General features: G+C 33.8%; 1 long non-coding RNA gene across 1 annotated transcript in view; it reads right to left on the bottom strand.

Moving 5' to 3' along the window:
* The window catches only part of LOC147834073 (uncharacterized), a 65,110-nt gene that overhangs the window by 555 nt on the left and 37,055 nt on the right, over positions 1–27,500 (bottom strand). The window lies entirely within an intron of this gene.

Genomic DNA, 27,500 nt, shown 5'->3' with positions numbered 1-27,500 from the left:
AGACAGCACAATTCCCACATGATCCAGCCAGTCTACTGCAATTAATTCACTGACACACTTATGTTCTGCTCTTATTTCATTCTGCAGTTTAAAGGAATGCATGATATCTCATGTTTTTCCTGATCCCTGTATGTAATACTTTAAATCTCATTATTACATAAAAAAAAGTTCAAGGCATTTTAGCACAAACTAAGCATTTGGTTTCCTTATGCGTGTGTGTGTCTTTTGTTTTGTTTTTGTTTTTTGCAAGTATTTAACGTTTTTTCTCTACTAAATAATTAACAAAACGTGACTATTACTTTTACCAAAATAAAATCTGATCATGTCTTGATTTTGAATGATTTATTGGGACAGTAAGGTCAGACTCTGCTTAGACTAAAGTCTCATCACTGAACAGAAATAATGTCCAGTATAGAATATAAAGTCCTGCTGCAGTGGAGACAGAATGAATATTGTGTCTGACTCCATCATGAGCTGGGAGGACTGCATCCAAACATCTCTGACTCAAATCACTGATTAATAAAGTCATCTGGAATGGCAAAGAAAGCGTTCCTGCAGAGTTCATCAAGACTCTGTAGATTCATCTTCAATGCTCAATAATGTTCATGTCTGGTGACTGGGCTGGCCAATCCTGGAGCAGCTTGACCTTCTTTGCTTTCAGGAGCTTTGATGTGGAGGCTGAAGTATGAGAAGGAGCGCTATCCTGCTGGAGAATTGTCCCTCTCCTGTGGTTTGCAATGTAATGGTCTTGATACCTCAGGCTGTTGATGTTGCAGATCTCTCGCACACCCCCATACTGAATGTGACCCCAAACCATGATGCTTCCTTCACCAAAATTGACGGATTTTGGCTCATTATTAGATAAAAAAAAAAGTTCAAGGCATTTTAGCACAAACTAAGCATTTGGTTTCCTTATGCCCATCCCTGTGTGTGTAAGTGTGTCTGTTGTTTTGTTTTTGTTTTTTGCAATTATTTAACGTTTTTTTCTCTGAGGCGAACATTTGGTTATAGAAATGATGTGTCTAAATATTAATAATATTGGTACCTGCATGTTATTATTGCATATATACAGTTGAAGTCAGAATTATTAGCCCCCCTGTTTATTTTTTAACAGATTTTTGTCAACACATTTCTGCACATAATAGTTTTAGTAACTCATCTCTAATAACTGATTTATTTTATCTTTGCCATGATGACAGTAAATAATATTAGACTAGATATTCTTCAAGACACTTCTATACAGCTTAAAGTGACATTTAAAGGCTTCACTAGGTTAATTATGGTAACTAGGCACGTTAGGGTAATTAGGCAAGTTATTGTATAACAGTGGTTTGTTCTGTAGATTATCGGAAAAAAGAGGCTAATAATATTGACCTTAAAAAGGTGTTTAAAAAATTTAAAACTGCTTTTATTGTAGCCGAAATAAAACAAATAAGACTTTCTCCAGAAGAAAAAATATTATCAGACATACTGTGAAAATTTCGTTGCTCTGTTAAACATCATTTGGGAAATATTTAAAAACAAAATCAAAAGGGGGCGAAGAATTCTGACTCCTACTGTATATATTTAAATTATTGCATATATAAATACAGTATATATACACACATATTTACCATGTCGCCTGCAACTGTATTTATATATGCAATAACCATTATCTGACTTTTTTTCCCCAATATCCTGCATCCCTATACTTGCAACTCACCATAACTGAAAATGTCACCTAGTCGAGCATCAAAGAAGAGAACAGCGTCTAAAAGACCTCAGATGGCCTATGCAAACCTAAAACTCCTTTAATTCACTGGAAATGCTGCGTTTGAACAGCAGAACGTCTCAGATATGACGGTCATTGGTGTTACTCAGAGCCTTTTGATCTCTGTAATTCAGATAAATATGCTGGAGTTGAAGCGTTTCTTGGAGACTTTGGGAAAGATGCCCTGGTCAAGCTCAAGCACTTTTTGATTATGGCTAGCTAATGAATGTGATGGAAGTATATGCTCGGGGTTTAATGAGGGATTAACAGTTAGTTGTCAAGTAGATTTACAAGCATATTTCTATTAACTGAATCGAAATAAAGTGGAAAGCATGCAACTCATTCAACAGCACTCGTCTGATTCATTGCTGACACCTACTCTACCTGTACTGATGTTCCTTCATTTTCTTTTCGGCTTAGTCCCTTTATGATTCTGGGGTCGCCACAGTGGAATGAACTGCCAACTTATTCAGCATATGTTTTTATGCAGCGGATGCCCTTCCAGCTGCAACCCATCTCTGGGAAACATTCATACACACTCATACACTACGGACAACTTAGCCTACCCAATTCACCTGTACCACATGTCTTTGGACTGTGGGGGAAACCGGAGCACCCGGAGGAAACCCACGCAAGTGCAGGGAGAACATGCAAACTGCACACAGAAACGCCAACTGACCCAGCCGTGACTCAAACCAGCGACCTTCTTGCTGTGAGGCAACAGCACTAACTAATGCGCCACTCTGTCGCCTTTATTTATTTATTTATTTATTTATTTATTTATTTATTCATTCATTCATTCATTCATTCATTCATTCATTCATTCATTCATTTATTTATTTATTTATTTATTTATTTATTTATTTATTTATTTATTATATAATTATTCCCTAAATCGTATGTATTCTATACAAAGTTGAAATTAAAAATTATTCACCCTCCTGTTAATTTTCTTTTCTTTTTCAAATATTTCCCAATTGATCTTGATCAGGATTTTTTCACAGCGTTTCCTCTAATATATTTTCTTCCGGTGAAAGTCTTATTTGTTGTATTTTGGCTGGAATAAAAGCAGTTTACAATTTTTTAAAACCATTTTAAGGTCAATATTATTAGCCCCCTTCAGCAGTATTTGTTTTGGATTGTTTTGGATTGTTTATACAATGTCTTGTCTAATTACCCTGGTTACAGCCCAAACCCCAAAACTGTCTCTATTAATGAAATCAGGATTTAAGCCGAACACAAAGACAGCCGTTCGAATATGGGCAAATTGACATCCCAGTCAATATATATTAATTCTAATTTAAATCAACCTTACAAGAAGAAACAAAAATTAATAACAAATAACAGGAGATGGGAAGGACAGCTAAACAAAACCCCGACTGTAGCTGTTCTTCTAAGAGAGATCTTATCTAGCCCCTGTGAAAAAGAGTAAAATCAGATGAGTCTTCTGGGCCACCGCTTCCTGCACTGAACTAAATAATTAACAAAACGTGACTACCCAGGTAAAAAAAAAAAGTGCACTAAAATGCATTTTATTTAAGTATACTTAGTACACTTTTCAGTAATGTCCTAAAAGTGCTCTATTTTCACACACTAGTTTTGTACTTAATGTACTAAAAGATAGTATTAAGTATATGTTAAGATAAACTTAATACCATCTAAGTGTACTCAACTGTGCTATTTTTGAGACACTCTGAAACTGAACTAAAATGTGCTTTTAACATACTATATCTTTATTTTAAAAATATATATATTTAGTTACAACTAGAAATACACTTGAACCCTACTTTTAAACATTTAAATATATTTATTACTAATTTAAAGTTTAATAGGCGACGCAGTGGCGCAGTGGGTACCACATTCGCCTTACAGCAAGAAGGTCGCTGGGTCGCTGGTTCGAGCCTCGGCTCAGTTGGCATTTCTGTGTGGAGTTTGCATGTTCTCCCTGAGTTCGCGTTGGTTTCCTACAGGTGCTCCGGTTTCCCCCACAGTCCAAAGACATGCGGTGCAGGTGAATTGAGTAAGCTAAATTGTCTGTTGTGTGTGTGTGTGTGTGTGTGTGTGTGTGTGTGTGTGTGTGTGTGTGTGTGTGTGTGTGTGTGTGTGTGTGTGTGTGTGTGTGTGTGTGTGTGTGTGAATATTTCCCAGAGATGGGTTACAGCTGGAAGGGCATCTGCTTTGTAAAATTTGCTAAATAAGTTGGTGGTTCATTCCGCTGTGGCGATCCCGGATTAATAAAGGGACTAAGCCGACAAGAAAATGAATGAATGAATAAAGTATAATAGTAATATATTAAAAGAATATACAAATTGTAAAAAAAAAAAAAAAAAGGGTGTTAAATACTGCACTAAAAGTATTTTGGGGAAAATGTACTTCTTCTACAATACATTACTAACAGATTTTTAATAAAGTCAGTTTAATGTAAACTTAAAATTACCACACTCAAAATCAATTTAGGTGTTAGTGATAATAATGCATTCATATGAAGTGTACTTATAAGTTCAACTTTTGGGAAAATGTACTTCTACTACAATACATTATTAATAGATTTTTTATTTATTAACTTATTTTAAACTTAGGATTAGTATGTAAACAGTGTACTAAAATTCAACTAATGTTTAAAACATTTAAAGCACACTTTTGAAAAACACACTAATAAAACTCTTTTGGATGTTTTTTCTGTAGTGTACTTTATTGTGGTACACTAAAAGTTTATTTAAGTATCACTGGTATTTAGTATACTTTTGTCAAGTGTACTAAAGTCCTGCTGAAGTATAAACATACTTTTAATTAGTATATTTATAGTGTAAAACCATCAAACTTTTATTTAACACAAAAAATAGCAATGTACTAAAAATGTATTTGCGGGTGTTTAAGTGTATTTTAATTGCATTTAATTATATATTTTTTTCACCTGGGTATTACTTTTACCAAAATAAAATATGATGATGTCTTGATTTTGAATGATTTATTAGGACAGTAAGGTCTGACTCTGCTTAGACTAAAGTCTCATCACTGAACAGAAATAATGTCCAGTATAGAATATAAAGTCCTGCTGCAGTGGAGACAGAATGAATATTGTGTGTGACTCCATCATGAGCTTGGAGGACTGCATCCATACATCTCTGACATGACTCAAATCACTGATTAATAAAGTCATCTGGAATGGCAAAGAAAGCCTTCTTGCAGGACTCCCAGAGTTCATCAAGATTCTGTAGATCTTCAATGCTCAATAATGTTTATGTCTGGTGACTGGGCTGGCCAATCCTGCAGCAGCTTGGCCTTCTTTGCTTTCAGGAGCTTTGATGTGGAGGCTGAAGTATGAGGAGCGCTATCCTGCTGGAGAAATTGCCCTTTCCTGTGGTGTGTAATGTAATGTTGCAGATCTCTCGCAAGCCTCAATACTGAATGTAACCCCAAACCATGATGTTACCTTCACCAAACTTGACTGGTTTCTTTGAGAATTTTGGCTGTATGCCGGTTCCAGTAGGTATTCTGCAGTATTGCTGGTGATTGTGATGCAGATCAACAGATGATTCAGCAGAGAAATCACCAAATGACCAACTAGAAGTCGAGTTATTATTTGTTGCTCTTACAACTGGGATCAACGACACGATATGTGTCAGGTAGTGTGTTTACTGTCATCATGGCAAAGAGAAAATAAATCAGTTATTAGAAATGAGTTATTAAAACTATTATATCTAGAAATACACAGGGAAACCAATCAGTCAGACTTCAACTTTAAATACAGTAATTAAACACAGTAATTCAGCTATAATCCAGACTCAACATTGCTTATCTCTGACTATTGCGTGTGCGCACATTGCGACATCGATGCTGAAACCATATATTTCTCAGCCCTAGTTGCAAGTCTTCTTCAGTTCTGTGTGTCTGACGGCGCAGCTTGACGAGCTACACGACTGGTTCATTACCATTCACTCCCAGTGCCTCTGGAGCTCCAACATCTGTTCTGGCCTCAAACAAACGTAGAGGAGGGGAAATGTGTTTTCTCCGATCTGTTCCTATTAGCTGTGTTCTAGCGCAGACTAAACACACACACACACCTCCGACAAGAATTGAACGTGTCAGTGACTTGACAGAGATCCAAGTGCTTTGCAGTGTGCCGCGAGCCGCGCTTTGCAGTGTTGTAGTACACACAGGATTTGTCAATGGGAGAAGCTTCTTTTTTTTCTAGTTGCACTGGTAGATTTGAAAGATTTTGGTGAGAGTTTTATTTTAGGGTGTCCTTGTTAGATGTTGCATGTACACTGAAAAATATTAACTGCATGGATTTACTTTTTTTTCTTCTTTAAGGTAAATGGTTGCAAATAATTTATATGGGCTAATTAAATTTAATAATGTTCAACCTGATTTGTTCTTTTAAATTCAGCCCATATACATTGCTTGCTACCACTTACCATTAAGTAAATCTAAAATGAGTAAATCTAATGAATCTTTTTTTTTTTTTTTGGTGATAAATGTTAAAGATTCTGGTAAAGCGTCCTATTTTAAGGTGTCCTTGTTAGATGTTGCATGCATTTACTTTTGTAAATTCAATTGTTTAATAACATGCAACTATCCCTAAATCTAACCTTAACCAAAAATACATAGAATTAAATTATAAGAGCTTTTCTTTCTAGCTGCAATGGTACACTAGAAATTTTTTTTCATTGGATTTACTAGTTTCTTTTTAAGGTAAGTGCTTGAAAACAATTAATATGGGCTGAATTTAAACAATCAAATGTAGTAATGTTCAGCTTAATTTGCTTGTTTAAGTTCAGCTCATATAAAGTGTCTGCAACCACTTACCTTAAAGTAGAAAAAAGTTGCAAATTATTTTTTTGGTGATAAATTTTAAATATTTTGGTAAAGAGTCTAACTTTAAGTTGTCCTTGTTAGATGTTGCATGTACACTGTAAAAAAATAAAAATAAAAATAAAAATAATAATAATAATTTGTTTAAGTTCAGCTCATATAAAGTGTCTGCAACCACTTACCTTAAAGTAAAAAACTGTAAATCCGATTAATCTTTTATTTTTTATTTATTTTTTGATGATAAATTTTAAATATTTTGGTAAAGTGTCTAACTTTAAGGTGTCCTTGTTAGATGTTGCATGTACACTGTAAAAAAAAAAAAATATATATATATATATATATAAAACTGGATTAGCTATTAACTAGTAACTGGATTTACTATTTTTTTTTTAAGGTAAATGGTTGCAAATAATGTATATGGGCTAATTAAATTTAATAATGTTCAACCTGATTTGTCCGTTTAAATTCAGCCCATATGCATTGTTTGCTACCACTTACCTTTAAAAATTAGTAAATCTCATGAATCTTTTTTTTTTTTTTGTGATAAATTTGAAAGATTTTGGTTAAGTGTCTCATTTTAAGGTGTCCTTGTTGGATGTTGCATGTATTTACTGTTGTAAATTCAATTGTATAATAACATCCAACTATCCCTATGCAAAGAAATTAATTATGTGAGCTTTTCATTCTAGTTGCAAAAAAATTATTCATTGGATTTACTAGTTTCTTTTTAAGGTAAGTGCTTGAAAACAATTGACATGGGCTGAATTTAAACAATCAAATGTAGTGATGTTCAACTTAATTAGTTTGTTTAAGTTCAGCTCATATAAAGTGTCTGCAACCACTTACCTTAAATTAAAAAGTTGTAAATCCGATTTATCTTTTATTTTTTATTTATTTCTTTGGTGATATATTTTAAATATTTTGGTAAAGCTTCTAACTTTAAGGTGTCCTTGTTAGATGTTGCATGTATACTGTAAAATAAATAAATAAATAACAAAAAATAAATAAATAAATAATAGTGGTTGGGACACTAAGGCACTCGGCCTGCGGATTCCTGCCAACGCACGCCTCCCACCAGTGCCGATATACAGCCATATCGCACTACTACTCGTATGATATTGCTCATATATATATATATGTTATTTGCTCATAAATATATATGTCATTTTTTATTTTGTAATCAGTATGTAAATATTAAATGTTTGTAAATATGTTAATACAAATATTTGTGTATATTACTTTACACTTGAACACTAATGTATAAATTTAAATATACATTTTTTTACGTAAACATTATGGAAATGTTAAATAAAGACAATTAATATGTTATTTTAATTGACAGCACTGCATTTTTATGTAAATAAAAAAAATGTAAATTGGGGTCACCACAGTGGAATGAACCGCCAACTTGTCCAGCATTTGTTATACACAGTGGCTGCCCTTCCAGCTGCAACCCAGTAGAGGGAAACACACTCACACTCATTCACACACACTTATACACTACGGACAATTTAGTTCATCAAGTCCCCAATAGCACATGTGTTTGGACTGTGGAGGAAACCCACGCCAACACTGGGAGAACATGCAAACTCCACACAGAAACGCCAACTGACCCGGCCAGAACTCAAGCCAGCGACCTTCTCGCTGTGAGGAAATGCTAACCACTTGGCCACAGTGTTGCTCTTTATTAAGAGGCATTATTTACTGTATTATTTTTCAATGCATTTCTAGCTAGCTATTATTTATTCTTCAGGCCTCTTGCTGTAAACTCATTGACTCATACACTAGATGATGCTCATTTGGTTTCCAAGCATTAAAATGAGCTAAAATTCAACAATTTGGAGGTTCATTGAAGTCTACACATCTCGTGGACAGAACCACACATGGCCTTAAAAGCAAAGATTTCAAAATAAAAGTTTAAGAAACAGAATCTAAAATTAAATAAGTATTTCTCTCTCCATCTGCATTCATTTTGATAACACCATACAAAGAGTACCAGTTGCATGCAAAATCACACGTATTTAAATTTTTAGCACTGAAAAATTGTATAAAAGATGAAAACATCAGAGAAAAGTCTAAATCTAAAGGGATATTAATAAATCTTTAATAGTGCTCAAGGTAATGGCATGCAAACGTTAGGGAAAACATGCCAAAAGTGCTTTTCCTCCTTTTATTTAACACTCCACATTGGCATAGAAAGCACCAGCAATTGCTAAAGTCAACAGATTTCACTAACAGACCTTCCAATCTGTGTGTAAAAATAACATAATGATGCTGACATCTTTCTAAAGTCATTTTACCCCTCTGTAATTTGGCTCCAAATCACAGATGGAAATTGTCATTTTGACCCGCTCTACAGAAACAGCGTATTACTCAGTGAATTTTCATTCATGGCATTTAATATTCGGGCTTCAGTCATTATTATCAATCATAAATCAGAGTTGTAGACTGTTAAGGGTTAGTACGGTAACTAGAATAAGTTAGCATGTACTTAAAAAGCACAATCAACAAAGGAGACATTTGTGCATTTAGCAGACTTTATCAAAATAAAACCATCAGAAATAAATATTTTCATTTGTGTCTGATATTTCAAAGGAAAGTGTAATTTTTGCACCACTAGCATTACCAAGAAAAAAGACACTCTTTTTGTCTGCTATTGTTTGGACAAACAGTTCTGCCCTAAAATCATGCCATTAGTAACTAAAAATAAGTTAGTAAGAAGCGTATTTTGTCACATTTAGTTGAAAAAACATTGTTACTAAGAAACATGTTTTTGTTCATTTAGCTGAAAAAAAAACAATGTTACAAGCATGTTTTTGTGTTAATTTAGCAACAAAAGCATCGTTTGGTAGTACAAGTCATGTTTTATGTTAATTTTACCTTAAATAAAGCATTGTTTCATAGTAAAAAATCATGTTTTATGTTCTATTTAGCAGTAAAAAAATGTTAGTAGTAAGCATGTTTTTGTTAATTTAGCCAAAAAAAAAAAAAAAAAAAAACATTGCAGGTAGCATGTTTTTGTGTTATTTTTTGCTGAAAAGCAATGTTTGTTTGTAACATGTTTTATGTTAATTTTAGCTGAAAAGGTATGGTTTGTTAGTAAGAAGCATGTTTATGCTATATTTAACAAAAAAAAAAAAACGGTAGTGAGAAGCATGTTTTTTGTTATTTTAGCTAAAATAAATCATTGTTAGTAGCATGTTTTTAAATTAATTTAGCTGAAAAAGTATTGTTAGTAGCATGTTTTTAAATACATTTAGCTGAAAATTCATAGGTAATAGCATGTTTTCATGGTAATTTAGCTGAAAAAGTATTGTTTATACTCAGAACTGTTTTATACCTGAACAACATTACTAACAATGTAGCTTGTTTTTGTTAATTTAACTGAAAAAAAAACTGTTAGAAGCATGTTTTGTGTTTATTTTAGCTGAAAAAGCATTGTTTAATAGGACGGAGCAGCTTGTTGTAATTTGTAGCATGTTTTTTTTTTTTTTTGAGTAAAATTTAGCTGAGAAAAAACATTGTTAGTAAGAAGTTGTAAGAAGCGTGTTTTTATGTATGTAATAACAAAAAAGAAGCATCATTTGTTAATACGAAGCATGTTTTTATATTAGTCTTATCTGGAAAAAAACAGGGTTTGTCAGTAAGAAGCATGTTGTTATTAATTTAGCTTCAAACATTGTTATAAGCATGTTTTTAAATAAATTTAGCTGAAAAAATCATCGTTGATCGCATGTTTTTTATATTAATTTAGCTGAAAAGCATTGTTTATTAGGACGGAGCAGCTTGTTGATATATTTAGCATGTTTTTTTTATTTAGCTATTTTTTGAGTAAATTTAGCTGAGAAAAAACATTGTTAGTAAGAAGTTGTAAGAAGCGTGTTTTTATGTATATATTAACAAAAAAGAAGCATCATTTGTTAATACGAAGCATGTTTTTGTATTATTTTTTGCTGTAAAGCAATGTTTGTTTGTAGCATGTTTTATGTTAATTTTATCTGAAAAGGTATTGTTTGTTAGTAAGAAGCATGTTTATGCTATATTTAACTAAAAAAACGGTAGTGAGAAGCATGTTTTTTGTTATTTTAGCTAAAAAAATCATTGTTAGTAGCATGTTTTTAAATTAATTTAGCTGAAAAAGTATTGTTAGTAGCATGTTTTTAAATACATTTAGCTGAAAATTCATAGGTAATAGCATGTTGTTATATTAATTTAGCTGAAAAAAGCAGTGTATAGCATGTTTTCATGTTAATTTAGCTGAAAAAGTATTGTTTTTACTCAGAACTGTTTTATACCTGAACAACATTACTAACAATGTAGCTTGTTTTTGTTAACTGAAAAAAAAACTGTTAGAAGCATGTTTTGTGTTTATTTTAGCTGAAAAAGCATTGTTTATTAGGACGGAGCAGCTTGTTGTAATTTTTAGCATGTTTTGTTTTTTTTTTTGAGTAAAATTTATCTGAGAAAAAACATTGTTAGTAAGAAGTTATAATAAGCGTGTTTTTATGTATGTAATAACAAAAAAGAAGCATCATTTGTTAATACGAAGCATGTTTTTATATTAGTCTTATCTGGAAAAAAGCAGGGTTTGTCAGTAAGAAGCATGTTGTTATTAATTTAGCTTCAAACATTGTTATAAGCATGTTTTTAAATAAATTTAGCTGAAAAATCATCGTTGATCGCATGTTTTTTATATTAATTTAGCTGAAAAGCATTGTTTAGTAGGACGGAGCAGCTTGTTGATATATTTAGCATGTTTTTTTTATTTAGCTATTTTTTGTGTAAAATTTAGCTGAGAAAAAAACATTGTTAGTAAGAAGTTGTAAGAAGCGTGTTTTTATATATATATTAACAAAAAAGAAGCATCATTTGTTAATACGAAGCATGTTTTTATGTTCGTCTTATCTGGAAAATAGTCTTATCTGGTTTGTCAGTAAGAAGCATGTTTTTATTAATTTAGCTTTAAACATTGTTATAAGCATGCTTTTATGTTAATTTTAGCTGGGAAAAATCATTGCTTGTCAGTAAGAAGCAAGTTTTATGTTGAATTTAGCTGAAAAAGCATTGCTTGCTAGTTTAATATGTTTGTCTTAGTTTTAGCTCTTAATTAGTAAGCAGTACTGTAGTTTGTTAGTAAGAAGCATGTTTTTTTTATTATTTTGTTTGTTTGGTTGTTTGTTTTATCAGCTCTGTCATTCAAATGCCTCAAATGAGCATTGGCTGGAGATTCATTGCTTTAATCCCTCTAAGCATCCATAAGCTCTGTCTGATGAATTTGATGATTGACACACACACACGCACACACACACACACACTCATCCTGCATATGGGCTTTTTTTCCACTCATTAGGATGAAATGCGAGGATCTCAGTCTCCGCAGGGGTGTGTGTGCTTTTAAGGTCAGCCGCAGCAGGAGGTTTGCACACGTAAGCTATAGGTGTGAAGTTGTGGTGTTGTGGATAAAGTCCTCCGGGACGCTCTCAGCCAGATTGTGGTGCCGATGGGAAGAGCAGAGCGAATCCTTCACAAGCTGTTTTTAAGCTTTCGTCGCCGCCAAACACAACACAGTACTGCCGCTGATACTGCCGGGGATGTTTGTTTTTGCTGAACACTGTTTATTTTTTTCTCCACTAGATAGATATATATTTATTTATATACTGTATTTATCACAAAGACACCGTGCCTCGCAGTAATGTAATTTACAAGACTCTTCCCAACAGTGTAATTCATAAAATATACATCGGCTTGAATTGCTGCAGGTCTCAAGAGCGGAGGAACAGGGCGGAGCGTTTCATAACATTTACAATACACTAACACTGCAGTCAATTATAGTAAATAATACAGTGTTTTTGAACCCTGTAGTCAAGTTCACTAAAATAATAATGCATTGGATTTACTAATGTTCTTTAAGGTAAGGGGTTGCAGATAACTTACATGGGCTGAATTTAAATAAACAAATGAAGTTGAACATCACTAAATTGAATTAGTTTGTTCAATTGCAGCCTATATAATTAGTTTGCAGGCACCTTAAAAATAATTAGTAAATCCAATGAGTCATTTTATTTTTTGTGTACTTGAATAAGAATTCTACACTTGTAATGGTAACACAACAATTATAGTGATATAAACAAATGACCCAATACTGTTTAGATTTCTACACCTACAGTCCATCCGGGAAGTATTGATAGCGCTTTACTTGTTCCACATTTGTTTATGTTACAGCCTTATTCCGAAATGGATTAAATTAATTTATTTCCTCAGCATTCTACACACAATCACCCATAATGACAATGTGAAGAAAGAGTTTTTGAAATTGTTGCACATTTATTAAAAATAAAAAGCTGAAGAATCACATGTACATCAGTTTTCATCCCATTCCTCTTTGCAGTACCTCTCAAGCTCTATCAGATTGGATGGGAAGTGGTGGTGTACAGCCATTTTCAGATCTCTCCAGAGATGTTCAATAGGATTTAGGTCTGGGCTCTGGCTGGTCCACTGAAGGACATTAACTGAATTGTAGTGAAGCCACTCTATTGATATTTTGGCGATGTGCTTCGGATCTTTAGCCTGCTGGAAGATGAAGCGTCGCCCCAGTCTGAGGTCAAGAGCACTCTTGTGCAGGTCTTCATTCAGGATGTCTCTGTACATCGCTGCATTCATCTTTCCCTCTACCCTGACTAGTCTTCCAGTTCCTGCTGCTGAAACACATCCCCACAGCATGATGCCAACACCACCATGCTTCACTGTAGGGATGCTGTTAGCCTGGTAATGAGTGCTGCCTGCTTTTCTCCAAACGTATCGCCTGGCGTTCACTCCAAAGAGTTCAAGTTTAGTCTCATCAGAGCAGAGAGTTTATTTTCTGATGGTCTGAGAGTTCTTCAGATGCCTTTTGGCAAACTCCAGGCGGGGAGTGTCTTCCGTCTGGCCGCTCTACAATACAGATGCCTGATTGGTGGATTGCTGCACAGATGGTTGTCCTTCTGTAAGCTTCTCCTCTCTCCACAGAAGAACGCTGGAGCTCAGATAGAGTGACCGTTGTATTATTGATCACCTCTCTGACTAAAACCCTTCTCCCCGATCACTCAGCTTAGATGTCCGGCCAGCTCTAGGAAGAGTCCTGGTGGTTCAAACATCTTCACTTATGGATGATGGAGGCCGCTGTGCTCACTGGATCTTTCAGAGCAGCAGAAATGTTTGTGTAACCTTCCCCAGCCTTGTGCCTGGAGACAATCCTGTCTCTGGGATCTACAGACAATTCCTTTGTCTTCATGCTTGGTTTGTGCTTTGACATGCACTGTCAACCCTGGGACCTTATATAGACAGGTGTAGCCTTTTCAGATCATGTCCATCAGCTGAATTGAGCACAGGTGAACTCCAATGAAGCTGCTGAAACATCTCCAGAATGATCAGTGGAGACAGAATGTAGCTGAGCTCAGTTTAGAGCTTCACGCCAAAGGCTGTGAATACTGATGTGATTTTACAGCTTTTTTATTTTAATTAATTATTAATTTAATTAATTAATTATAATATTTTAATTAATTAAAATAAAAAAAATATCAGTTAACTATAGTTAATTTAACAGTATGCTGCAGCATTGCTGTAAATGCTAAAGCATTATACGTTTTATGAGGATGGTAAAAACATTAGAATTTACAATAAATTACTAACCTTTAGTAACCTACAGATAGGCCTACATTTAAATTACACATTTAAACCAATGGCTGAAATCACTACTCAGTAGGTACTGTGTTTGAATTTAAATTAGCTACTCGACCATTAGAAAAGTACCCTAAATACATTATGAATGTGAGTAGTATGAATGGAACTCAGACGTGCTACATCCGCCATTTAGTCATGATCACATGACCTACCAACATCAGTTGCATCGCTTCACTCCCATTCCTGAAGTCTGTCTCAGTGCATAATGGCAAAGTATAGCGCACTCCAGATGCGTACTTCAGAATCTCGCCAAAAGTAGTAGGTCAATCCGAATGCTTCTCACACACTGTTTTTCGAATCTTATGAAATTGCACATACTACTCAGTTCACATACTGTTTTTAGCGTACTATATAGTATGGAAGTATGCGATTTCGGACACAGCCAATATGTATGTTTTGTTTACCCTAGCTTCAAACACTTATGATTTTCACTTGTAATCATAAAAGTCATCCTTCTTCATAAGCTGTCATGGCTAACTTAAAAATGGCATGCATGTTTTTGAAGTGCACTTAGAAGGGGGCACAATTGTCATTCTGAAGATCATTAAAACCGAATTACAATAAAATAAAAAAAAAACTTTAAAAACAAATTGCATAAAATGAGACCAAAACTACTTTAATTAAGAGTGGATGGTGAAGTGTATGAAAGGAATAGGGAATAGGGGACATAGTTGGGAATCGAACACAGTCGGATCTCAGCTTCTACTGTAACTGCAGCTCTACATTTTGGGATGATGGATTCAGAAAACACTAAACTGGTAAACGATGTTTTGACGACAGAGATCTTATTGGCTAACGATGGATTTGGGAAGCAAATCCTTGACTTTCTAGTGCACAAACAGTAAGTCCACTCATACTGACTTATCTCATTCTGATAGTGTTTCCCACTTTATATTAAGTGCCCTTAACTAATATGTACTTACAAAGGAATTAATAGTTTGTTACAATGTACTTATTGTGTAAATACATGTATTTACTGTGTACTTATGCTTGATTAAATACATGTATGTAATTACATCTGTAATTAACTTCTGTAATTACATTTGTAAATACACTGCTGAACATCCCTTAAACCTTAACCCACCCTTAAACCTACCCATGCCACCAAACCTGTACATAACCCAACCCCTATCCCAACTCAAAAGCACCATAAGTGTTCTCAAATACATTAAACACACAGTACATTGTATTTATTTTTTGATGTAAGTACATAGTAGTTAAGGACACTTAATATAAAGTGGGACCGAGGAGGTTTTAGGTCTGCAAATAGTTTGACTTCATAATTGTTCTGTATTGTTTGCGATATGAGCAATAACTCAAACTCTGCTGCATTATTGATGCGAAGAGTCCTATTACTTTTTTTAATCAAGCTATTTTATGAACACCTGCAGCTCAAACAGGAGCTCTGTGATTGAAATAAAAAACACCAAGGTCAGTGGTTTGATTCCCAGAGAATGCATACAAAATTAAATGCAATGCAGGTCGCTTCGGTTGAAAGTGTCTGCCACATGCACGAATGTAAATGTTTTGTCTGTGGATGATTAAACCGGTGCGAAAATCCCACAGGTGCAAACTTGAAAAACTCCAGTCAAATCTTGGGCTCACGGGGCGGATACACCAGCTGTGTGCTACTGACAACTTAACCTAGTTTTGACTTCAAGTGCGTCAAGTTACAGAAGCACACTATTGAATATTTTTCAGGTAAACACAGTGTCTACAGAATTATTCACCCTCCTGTAAAATTGTAAATCTTTTTAAAGCACTGTTTAATGGAGAGCAGATTTGTTCGACACATTTTGAAGCATAATAGTTTTGTATCTAATTTCTTATAACTAATTTATTTTGTCTTTGATGACATGATGGCAGTACATTTTTTACTAAAGAGGAGTATCTTTCATCTACAGCCCGTACATGATGCGATTTTTAACTTTGCATTCTCAAAGTTGTTAAAAAACAGCACAAACTCATTGAAAATGTGTACTTCCGTAAAATATATTCAGCTATACGTTTGCAAAACATAAAAATGCATTGCTCTAGGTATGGTTGCACTTTTCAGATAACAAATCCACAAGAGGGCGATGTCTACATTTTTGCAAATTTCTTACGGCAATTTTTTTTTCCTCAAGGTACAATTTCACTTTGATTCAAACTATAAGATGCAGTCTAAATATTTATTGTGGTAAAAAACAAACAAAATGTTGCATTTACACAAAGTAAATTTAAATAAAACTACTGTTAATCATAGAGACATTAAACATATTTTACTTTAGTACAAAGTAGAAAATTTTTTAAAGCTTAGAATAAATTAAATCTTGCATTGCACCAACCTAAAAGATAAGGAAATTTGTACAGCTAAATTTATCAAAAACCCTCAAAGTGTAGTTTACTTGGTTGAAAACCGCTGGTTTAAAGTAAAAAATAATACTTTATTACTTTTAACGTTTACCTATGGGGTTCGTCGAGGCAAAATTAATAAAACAGATTATATTTTTTCACTTAACCTTTTATGTATTTATATATTTTATATAATTTTATATATTTTAATGTTATTTTATTTTGTAATGAGTTTTAATATTTTTTTATTTAATCAAATATTTATTAAATTAAATTTTATTTTTAATTATTTCTTATTTAATTTAATTTTATTTTAAATTATTATTTTATTTTATTTTTAATGTTTTTTATTTTATTTATTAATGAGTTTTTATTGTTTTTTTGTTTAATTGATTTTTAATAAATATTTAATTTAATTGAATTCTTTAATTATTTTTTATTTTATTTTCAAATAATTTTATTTTATTATTTTGATACATTTATTTTAAATGTTATTGTATTTTTTTATTTTGAGTTTTTATTAAAACTTTTAAATTTGATAAAATTTTTATTTTATTTTATTTGAAATAAAATTAATAAAATGAGGCGTCACTGTGGCGCAGTGAGCACGATCACCTCACAGCAGGAAGGTCACTGGTTCAAGCCTCGGCTGGGCCAGTTGACATTTCTATGTGGAGTTTGCATGTTCTCCCAGTGTTGGCGTGGGTTTCCTCTGGGTGCTCCTGTTTCCCCCACAGTCCAAACACATGTGGTATGGGTCAATTGAATAAGCTATATTGACTAAATGAGTGTGTATTGATGTTTCCCAGTACTGGGTTGCAGCTGGAAGGGCATCTGCTGCGTGAAACCTATGCTGGACAAGTTGGTTGTTCGTTCTACTGTGGCAAACCCCAGATTAAATGAAGGAAAATTAATGAATGAATAAAACGAATTATAATCGGAAACCATAATTTTTTTCATTTAACCCAATATAAAATTGTACTTTGTACATTCGCACTTATGATTGGGTAAAAATAAAATAAATGGGTAACACTATAGCTTATCTATTATAGTTCTTTATTAGCTAATGACTTCTTTGCCTGCCTATTATAAAGATATTGGCTGTTTATTAGCACTTATGAGGCATATATTATGCATGATCTTATTCCACATCCAATACTATTCCCTATCCAGTACTTAACCCACATTTTTTTTTAAATTTTGTAAGTTACACAGTAATTGACTGTAATAAGAACTGTATTTACTGTAGCACAGTTATGCGGTATGTTACTGTATTTTAAAGTTGCATTGTGAAAAATACTGGATATTTCACAGTGGAGAAATACAATACTGTAAATACACATACAGCAACATCGTTTATTCATTCATTCATTCATTCATTTATTTTCCTTCGGCTTAGTCTCTTTATTCATCAGGGGTCGCCACAGTGGAATGAACCGCCAACTTATTTTGCATATGTTTTACACAGTGGATGACCTTCCGGCTGCAACCCAGTACTGGGAAACACCCATACACTGTCATTCACACTCATACACTACGTCCAATTTCATTCATCCATTCATTTTCTTTTCGGCTTGGTCTCTTTATTAATCAGGGGTCGCAACAGCGGAATGAACCGCCAACTTATCCAGCATATGTTTTACGCAGCAGATGCCCTTCCAGCTGCAACCCATCTCTGGGAAACATCCATACACACTCATTGACACTCATACACTACGGACAATTTAGCCTACCCAATTCACCTGTACCACGTCTTTGGACTTGTGGGGGAAACCGGAGCACCCAGAGGAAATCCACAAGAACGCGGGAAGAACATGCAAACTCCACACAGAAATGCCAACTGGCCCAGCCGAGGCTCAAACCAGCGACCTTCCTGCTGTGAGGCGACAGCACTACCTACTGTGCCACCGCGTCACCCGAACATGCAAACTCCACACAGAAATGCCAACTTACCCAGCCGGGACTCGAACCAGTGACTTTCTTGCTGTGAGACCACAGTCCTAACCACTGAGCCACCATGTGGCAAGATCAATGGTGTTGTAAATGCAGAATTCTTGTTGATTCACAGTGTTACTTGCAGACTTCTGCCTGTAAGTTACTGTAGATTCTACCATTGTTAACAGTGCAGCTCTACCTTAAGTACTATCAATGAGCGACAGTTGACTACACTGTAAAAAGAGATTACTTACCTATCTAAAGTCAGTAAATCTGTTGACTCCGCTTTTATAATTATGCACAGTTTGTTTACCTAATAATTATGGCAACGTGGCTAACTAATCACTTTTACAGTGTAGTTCAGCTTTAAACTATCAAGAATTGTACCTTAAAATAAAGTGACCACTGAATCCATGTGTAAAATGCAGGCCTGAATCCGTATGATAACACAATGTGTTGAAGTCGTTGTACAGCCTTCATGCCTCTCATAAGCTTTTCTTCTGAATCGGACTCAGTACAAGCAGTTAAGGGGATTTCACGTACATTCATAATTCCTCTTCATCAGGGAAAACATCTTGAATGTGGAGCCCAGCATCTGTAGCGCTGAAAAGGCCCATGTAGTATTTATTTTGTCTCCAAGTTGCATGAAAGCAGGTGGTTCTTACGGCTCTTGAGGGCGTTTGGTTAACCTGCATATCAGAGGAAACACCCTGAAAACTGTGAATAACTCGGGAAAGCTTATGACTGCGTGTTTTATTGAGTGATTTAATTGTGCTGAGCTTTACAGAGGAATAAATCCACCTCGTAACACTGGAAATGCTGGTGGCTATGTAAATATAAAACGAGAATATTGCATTTTATCTTTGTGAATTTGAGCCAAAGAATTAAAATGTGTGTGTGTGCGCGTTAGAGAGCAGGTTTCATAGAAATAGGTATTGCACAGCCTGGAGAAATATATCTATAGATGAGTTTGCTTTATATTAGTTGTCAGCTTTCTTAATGTCTACATAGGCAGAACACTTATACAATAGTATCTGGATGCAGCCTTGATGATGCAAGCCGAGACTGCATTTTTCAGTGATGCAATGTCAGGCACAATGGAGCTAGTGATGTCACTGTGAGGGGTGGGGTTAGGTGGGCGCATTAAAAATACTTGGATGCAGCTCGGATTGCAATGGCACAAGGCTAACATTGAACCTAACTTCATAATTAACCGATTTTACAGTAATTAGGTAATGAAATGATGCATTAGTAGATGTTCAATATATATTTAGTAAATTATTCGATTGCATTTTGAATGATCATGTTATTGTTATGATAAATTTAAATGTAAATGTAAAGATTAGTATTGGATTGTAATTAAATGCAATTAACATTTATTTTATTTAAATATACATTTACAAAAGTATGCATACATAGTATTTCAGGTATGACACAATAATATTGAATATTGAGTAAAATAATCCACAAAAATGTAGTTAATCAATTTGATTTGAGCTTAGTTAGTTGCAATTATTTATTACATGTAATACATCAATGTATATTTTCAAATGTATTATCAGTTTTATGTTCTGTTTTACATAAAATATATCAAATGTTTTTACACAACAATGTAATCAGTTTTACTGAAATTTGTTAATATTTGATTTAATTATTTTATTTTTATTTTTAATTAGAATTAATCATTTTATTTTTGTGTTGACTGTTATTGTATTTTATTTTATTTTATCAATTAGTTTTTTTTATTTTATTTAATTACATTTTATTTTATTTTAATTTAAATGTTATTGTTTTTTATTTCATTAATTAGTTTTTATTTCATTTATATTTAATGTAATTTTAGTTTTATTTCAATTTATTTTTATTTCTTTCTTATTTTGTTTTATTTCAAACTATTATTTTTTATTTTATTTTGAATATTGTTGTAGTTTATTTTATTAATGAGTTATATATTAAGTTTATAATTACATTTTTATTTTATTTTTAAATATTTATTTTTTATTTTATTTTAAATTAATTAATGTTTTTTAAGGTTACTGGTTTTTGTTTTATTAATGAGGTTTTTATTTTTATTTTAGTTCATTTTACTTTGACTAATTTTGTGTTTTATTTTATTTAAAATTAATTATTTTATTTTTAAAGTTATTGTATTTTATTTTATTAATGAGCTTTTCTAAAAACATAATTAAATTTTTATTTTATTTTATTTTATTTTGAATTATTTCTTATTTTATTTTATTTTATTTTCAATGTTATTGTATTATTTATTATTGAGCTTTTAAATAATTTTTTTAATTTAATTAAATTTTATTTTATTTTGAATGCTATTTTACTTTATTTTATAAATGAGATTTTATTTATTTAATCATTTTATTTATTTTGAAATATTTAATTATTTCTTATTTTTTAAAATTTTTTAAAATTTTATTATTTTCTCAGAATTAACTTATTTTATTTATTTAGTATGTTATTGTATTTCAATTTTAATGAACTTTATTTAATTTAATTATTTAGAATTTTATTTTATTTTATTATTTATTTTATATTTTAGCTTTTGTATTAATTTTCAAATTTATTTTAACTTTATTTTATTTTGAATGGTATTTTACTTTATTTATTAATGACATTTTAGTAATTTAAAATTTTTATTCAATTTTAATTATTTAATTATATCTCATTTTATTTCAAATTATTTACTTTATTTTTTCAAATTTAATTTAATTTAAATTTATTTTGAATATTATTGTGTTTCATTTTATTAATGAACTTTATTTAATTTAATTTAATTTAATTATTTGAAAATTTAATTTATATTATTTTATTTTATTTTAATCAGTTCTTGAAGATTGTTTTAACAGGGTTTGCTATTGGAGCATAGCCATGGTGTCTACTTTAATGCTGTCTAGATAGGCAGCTCATTACAGTTCTATTGTACATTTTTTCTACACACAGCAGCCTAAAAAAAAAGACAACCATTTTGTCTTTCAGCTGCTTTAATTTACCTACCTACTGTCTTTTTGTCAGGATCGGTATCAGAGAGTGATGTGAGCTTGTGTAATTGTTAAACGGTTTGATTTTTAAAGGTGTATCAGTGGCATGTAGAACCAACAGTGTGATTTATTAGGGCCTGAGATGGTGACAAAGCAAATGCTTCACAGATGGACTGTAAATTAGTAGCTAAGTGGATGGTATTAGCTGTAATAGACTGAGCACTGTCCTCTGGAGTTGAGTTTCTCATTTAAAAGCCTGTATTCTGTGGCTGCAGTCTCAGGTGTTGTTTCTCTGGAAATCAGACAAGTTTTTATTACCTTCCTGCTGCACTCAGTCTTTAGCAGAGCTGTCTTTATATCCCTGTACAATCACAGCTGTGAATCCAACACTGTCTGTCGTACTTGCACTTAATACTCCATAAAGTGTTCATAAACGTCAGCGTACGGTTGGTTTATGTAAGGATCGACCACAGTGCTCTGAACACCTGCTTCACTTTCATATTTACAAGAAAACCTCTGCTGAAAACAAGATACAGTCGATGAAACCTCGGTGAGAAAAGTAACATTTTTGGCATTTTTGAAAAACTCTTAAAGCTTTACACATTTATGTTAACATATACAGACTACTTTGGATTGGATTTAGATTACTTTTGTTCTTTCTTTTATTTAATGTTACATATGGATAAGAAAACCCCTGCTGAAAACAAGTCCATTTAAAATATACAGTTGAAGTCTGAATTATTAGCCCCTCTTTGAATTTTGTTCTTTTTTAAAAATATTTGCTAAATAATGTTTAACAGAGCAAGGAAATTTTCACAGTATGTCTGATAATATTTTTTCTTCTGGAGAAAGTCTTATTTGTTTTATTTCAGCTAAAATAAAAGCTATTTTTAATTTTCTAACGAGCATTTTGGGGACTAAAATATTAGCCCCTTTAAGCTATTTTTCTTCCCGATAGTCTACAGAACAAACCATCATTATACAATATACTACACTGACCAGCAAAGCCAGCATTAAAACCAGCAAGACCAGCATTAAAACCAGCAAGACCAGCATTGAAACCAGCAAAACCAGTATTGAAACCAGCAAAGCCTGCATTAAAAACAGCAAAACCAGCATTAAAACCAGCAAGACCAACATTAAAACCAACAAAACTAGCATTAAAACTAGCAAAACCAGCATTGAAACCAGCAAAACCAGCATTAAAACCAGCAAGACCAGCATTAAAACCAACAAGACCAGCATTGAAACCAGCAAAACCAGCATTAAAACGAGCAAAACCAGCATTGAAACTAGCAAGCCCTGCATTAAAAACAGCAAAACCAGCATTAAAATCAGCAAAACCAGCAATAAAACTAGCAAGACCAGCATTAAAACCAACAAAACCAGCATTAAAACGAGCAAAACCAGCATCTAAACCAGCAAAACCAGCATCTAAACCAGCAAGACCAGCATTAAAACCGGCAAAACCAGCATTAAAACCAGCAAGACCAGCGTTGAAACCAGCAAAACCAGCATTAAAATCAGCAAGACCAGCATTAAAAACAGCAAAACCAGCATTAAAACCAGCAAGACCAGCGTTGAAACCAGCAAAACCAGCATTAAAATCAGCAAGACCAGCATTAAAAACAGCAAAACCAGCATTAAAACCAGCAAGACCAGCATTGAAACCAGCAAAACTAGCATTAAAACCAGCAAGACCAGCATTGAAACCAGCAAAACCAGCATTAAAACCAGCAAGACCAACATTGAAACCAGCAAAACCAGCATCAAAACCAGCAAGACCAGCATTAAAACCAGCAAAACCAGCTTTAAAACCAGCAAGACCAGCGTTGAAACCAGCAAAACCAGCATTAAAACCAGCATTGAAACCAGCAAAACCAGCATTGAAACCAGCAAGACCAGCATTAAAACCAGCAAAACCAGCATTAAAATCAGCAAGACCAGCGTTGAAACCAGCAAAACCAGCACCAAAACCAGCATTGAAACCAGCAAGACCAGCATTAAAACTAGCATTAAAACCAGCAAGACAAGCATCAAAACAAACCTTACCAGCTTACATGTATGCTGTTTTTTTCAGCAGGAACTGTCGCCTAACAGCAAAAAAGCTCACTGGTTTGAATCCCAGTTTTTGTGTGGAGTTTGCATGTTCTCCCCGTGTTGGTGTGGGTTTCATCTGGGTGCTCCCACAGTTCAAACCAGGCCCGGATTGGCTAATCGGGAGGACCGGGAGAATTCCCGGTGGGCCGGTCTGTTTTTTGGCCGCGAGGGCCGGTGTCCCTAGCTGCTTGCACTCTCAGCAGTCACACTTTTTTCTTCTATTTATTTATTTGACCATAGCTTTACTTTTTTTAATCATTATTTTGCCGTAGTGCCGCTCTTTTTATTTATTTTCTCGCAGCCCCGTGAGAAAAATGCAGCCTGCAGGTTAACTAACGTTAATGATGATGATGTAATGCAACTATCGACCCCAAACAGCGGCACCTTAGTGAATATAAGAATTCGAATAAAATGAATAATACACCTGCTCAATGAAAATCAAATGATTCACTACATTAATAAATCTGACATAACTTGATCAGAAATCTAAAAATAGGAGAAAAAGATTGAGCCATCAAAAAAAGAAAGTAGTGCTGTGTCTTGAGGGTGGCCAGCCATTAGTTATTTTTTACTCTCACTGTAATAGCGCCAACGTGGTCCAGTGGTAAGCACAATACAATTCAGTTTCACAGACCTATGATCGAATCTCCCATAAAAAATCTTTTTTTTTTTTTTCGATTTTATTGTTAAGACATAAAATACTGTTAGGGCTGTTGAACATTTGAATTTGTAAAGCAGCAGTTTTCTTGAAAAAAACGTGATAGTGCCATTAACAACTGAATTGGAATCAGTCGTGAACTGAGGTGGGCCGGTCTGGCTTGAAACTCCAGGGCTGAAAATGAGTCCCACTCCGGCCCTGGTTCAAACACATGCGCTTTAGGGGAATGGAATAAACAAAATTGGCCGTAGTCTATGGAAGTGTATGTGTAAATAAGTGTGTATGGGTATTTCCTAGTACTGGGTTGCAGCTGGAAGGGCGTCCATTACGTAAAACATATGCTGGAATAGTTGGTGGTTCATTCCGCTGTGGCGACCCCTGAATTACAGACTAAGCCGAAGGAAAATAATGAATGAATAAATGAATGTGTTGCAAAATTAGAAAAGACTGATGTTGGGATGAGATCCATGGCAATTGACCTCTCAAATTTCACACTCTGAAGATTGGAAATATTGCTCAGGAGTTGCACGGATCCTTATATTGACACGATGTTCATCAGACATTCTCTTTCTGCGCTACGCAGAAGAATAAAACTCAAATTTGGAAATGCACAAGGGCGAGTGAATGATTTTTGCATGAACTCTTCCTTTCCCCCCCAATAAGACACGTTTAGAAGCTGCGCATCAGGAGCAAAGAACTCGTCAAGTTAAGTACTAATTAAAATCTGTCACATCCAATCATATCAGCTCTTGCCCGTCAGAAAAAAGCACAAAGAACACTTGCAGACTGTTGTAGTGTCAGGAGATCTGCAGAGTGTGTGTGAATATGGCAGGCCAATGATCTCCTAACTAAAGGGAATAATTAACCAGCATGTAGACTCTATGAGCGGCGAGGGGGAAACTCAATATCCAATATCCCAGACCAAAAGGAGACGACCTTTCCCTCTTTCTCTATAGTTTTGGGTGCTTTTTTTTGTCAGCTTTCATCTTTTTTTCTTCTTCTTCTTGGACCCTGTCCATTTATCTGACCACATTTTTTCAGAGACGTGTCAGATGGATATCGACAGACAGCCCAATCTAGTGGCAAGTGCAGATATTGTACGCTCCACACATCCTGCTCATTCAATTCTGGGAAATTGGTCTCTTTGAAAAAAGCCTGTCATTATTTTGTCACGCCTTGTCCCAAGTGACATTTACAGCAAATAAGTCTACCAGCCAAACGGCTCAAGAAGAAAAACTAGACTACTGGGAGACAACGTTACTGTAGGGTTTATTTTTTACAGTGTTTCAATTTCGATTGCATGAGTGAAGTTTATTTATAAACTAATTCCGAGAGGATCACATGCTTATGATTGCCAGATTTCCCACCCCAGAATGCTTCAGATGTCTGAAAACTATTTTTTTTTTTGCTAATTGTTACTTAAATTGGGGAGCTCAGTGACGCAATTGGTAGCACAATCGCCTCACAGCAAGAAGGTTGCTGGTTTGAGCTTAGGCTGGGTCAGTTGTCATTTCTGTGTGGAGTTTGCATGTTCTCCCCGTGTTGGTGTGGGTTTCCTCCAGGTGCTCCGGTTTCCCCCATAGTCCAAAGATATGTGGGATAGGTGATTTGGTTAAGCTAAATTGTCCGTAGTGTATGAGTGTGAATGAGTGTGTGTGGATGTTTCCCAGTGATGGGTTGTGGAAGGGCATTTGCTGCATAAAACATTTGCTGGATAAGTTGGCGGTTCGGCGAGGCAGTTGCGCAGTAGGTAGTTCTGTCGCCTCACAGCAAGAAGGCTGCTGGGTCGCTGGTTCGAACCACGGCTCAGTTGGCGTTTCTGTGTGGAGTTTGCATGTTCTCCCTGCCTTCACGTGGGTTTACTTCGGGTTTGCCCCACAGTCTAAACACATGCGGTACAGGTGAATTGGGTAGGCTAAATTGTTCGTTGTGTATGAGTGTGTGTGTGTGAATGTTTGTGTGGATGATTCCCAGTGATGGGTTGCAGCTGGAAGTGCATCCCCTGCGTAAAAACTTGCTGGATAAGTTGGCGGTTAATTCCGCTGTGGCAACCCTGGATTAATAAAGGGACAAAGCCAACAAGAAAATTAATGAATGAAGTTGGTGGTTCATTCCGCTGTGGCGACCCCAGATCAATAACAGGGAATGAATGAATGAATGTTACTAACATTTACACAATTATTACATTTAGTTTTTTCTTTTCTGTGACTCATTACTCATTACTGTTAGACTCGTTTATTTTTAATCTTTCAGTTATTGTGATTTTTTAAAAATTTCTATTTCAGTTAACAAAAAAGTTTTTGACTAATAGTTTTCATTTTTGTTTACTAAAAATAACCTTGCGTAGAAGCCGTGGCAATATTGGTGTTTCTCCATTGGTTCGGAGAGGAAAAAACTGCATTGTTGACATCTCTAATCTAGGTTCTGGATGTACTGTAAGAGACCCAGAGGTCATAATTCCCTCTGCTTTGTTTTATGTTTTGGCTCTGTTTAGGTTTGAATCATATCTCAGATGCAGAGTTAGTTTCCGTTAAACTTCCTTATCGTCTTCATTGTTTTAAATCCAAACTCATGCGATCGGACAGGAAGGTTATTGTACTGTCGGTTTGGACTGTATCTGCACAGAGTGATGTGAATGGTCAGATACTTGCTCTTGCAATGCTCCTGTTTACGGTGATTCTACATTAGATTGATATATAGATAGTAGCTGGATATGTATATATATATATATATATATATATATATATATATATATATATATATATATATATATATATATATATATATATATATATATATATATATTTTTATTTTTTTTATTCATTTATTTTATGAAATATACTAATGCATGCAGTACAATCTTAAAAAAAAAAAAAAAAAAACTAAAACTATACAAATAATAATTAGATTAAACATTATTTAAATTATATGGGAAAAATAAACATACTCCAAATTACCATATTCCATAGATCATTTATGATATCATGCTGTAAATACCTCATTTTGGGGGTGCAAGCAATAAATGAATGAATGAATAAATGAATGAATGAATGATGATGATTGAATGAATGAATGAATGAACAAAAGAATGAATGAATGAATGGTTAGCTGAATGAATAAATGAACAAACTGATGAATAAACAAATAAATGAATGACTGAATGGACAAATTAATAAATTAATGAATAAACAAACAGATG

Source organism: Danio rerio, chromosome 14, assembly GCF_052040795.2.
Source record: "Danio rerio strain M-AB ecotype USA chromosome 14, GRCz13ab, whole genome shotgun sequence".
Lineage (NCBI taxonomy): Eukaryota > Metazoa > Chordata > Actinopteri > Cypriniformes > Danionidae > Danio > Danio rerio.
This window is presented reverse-complemented; position numbering and strand designations above follow the sequence as displayed.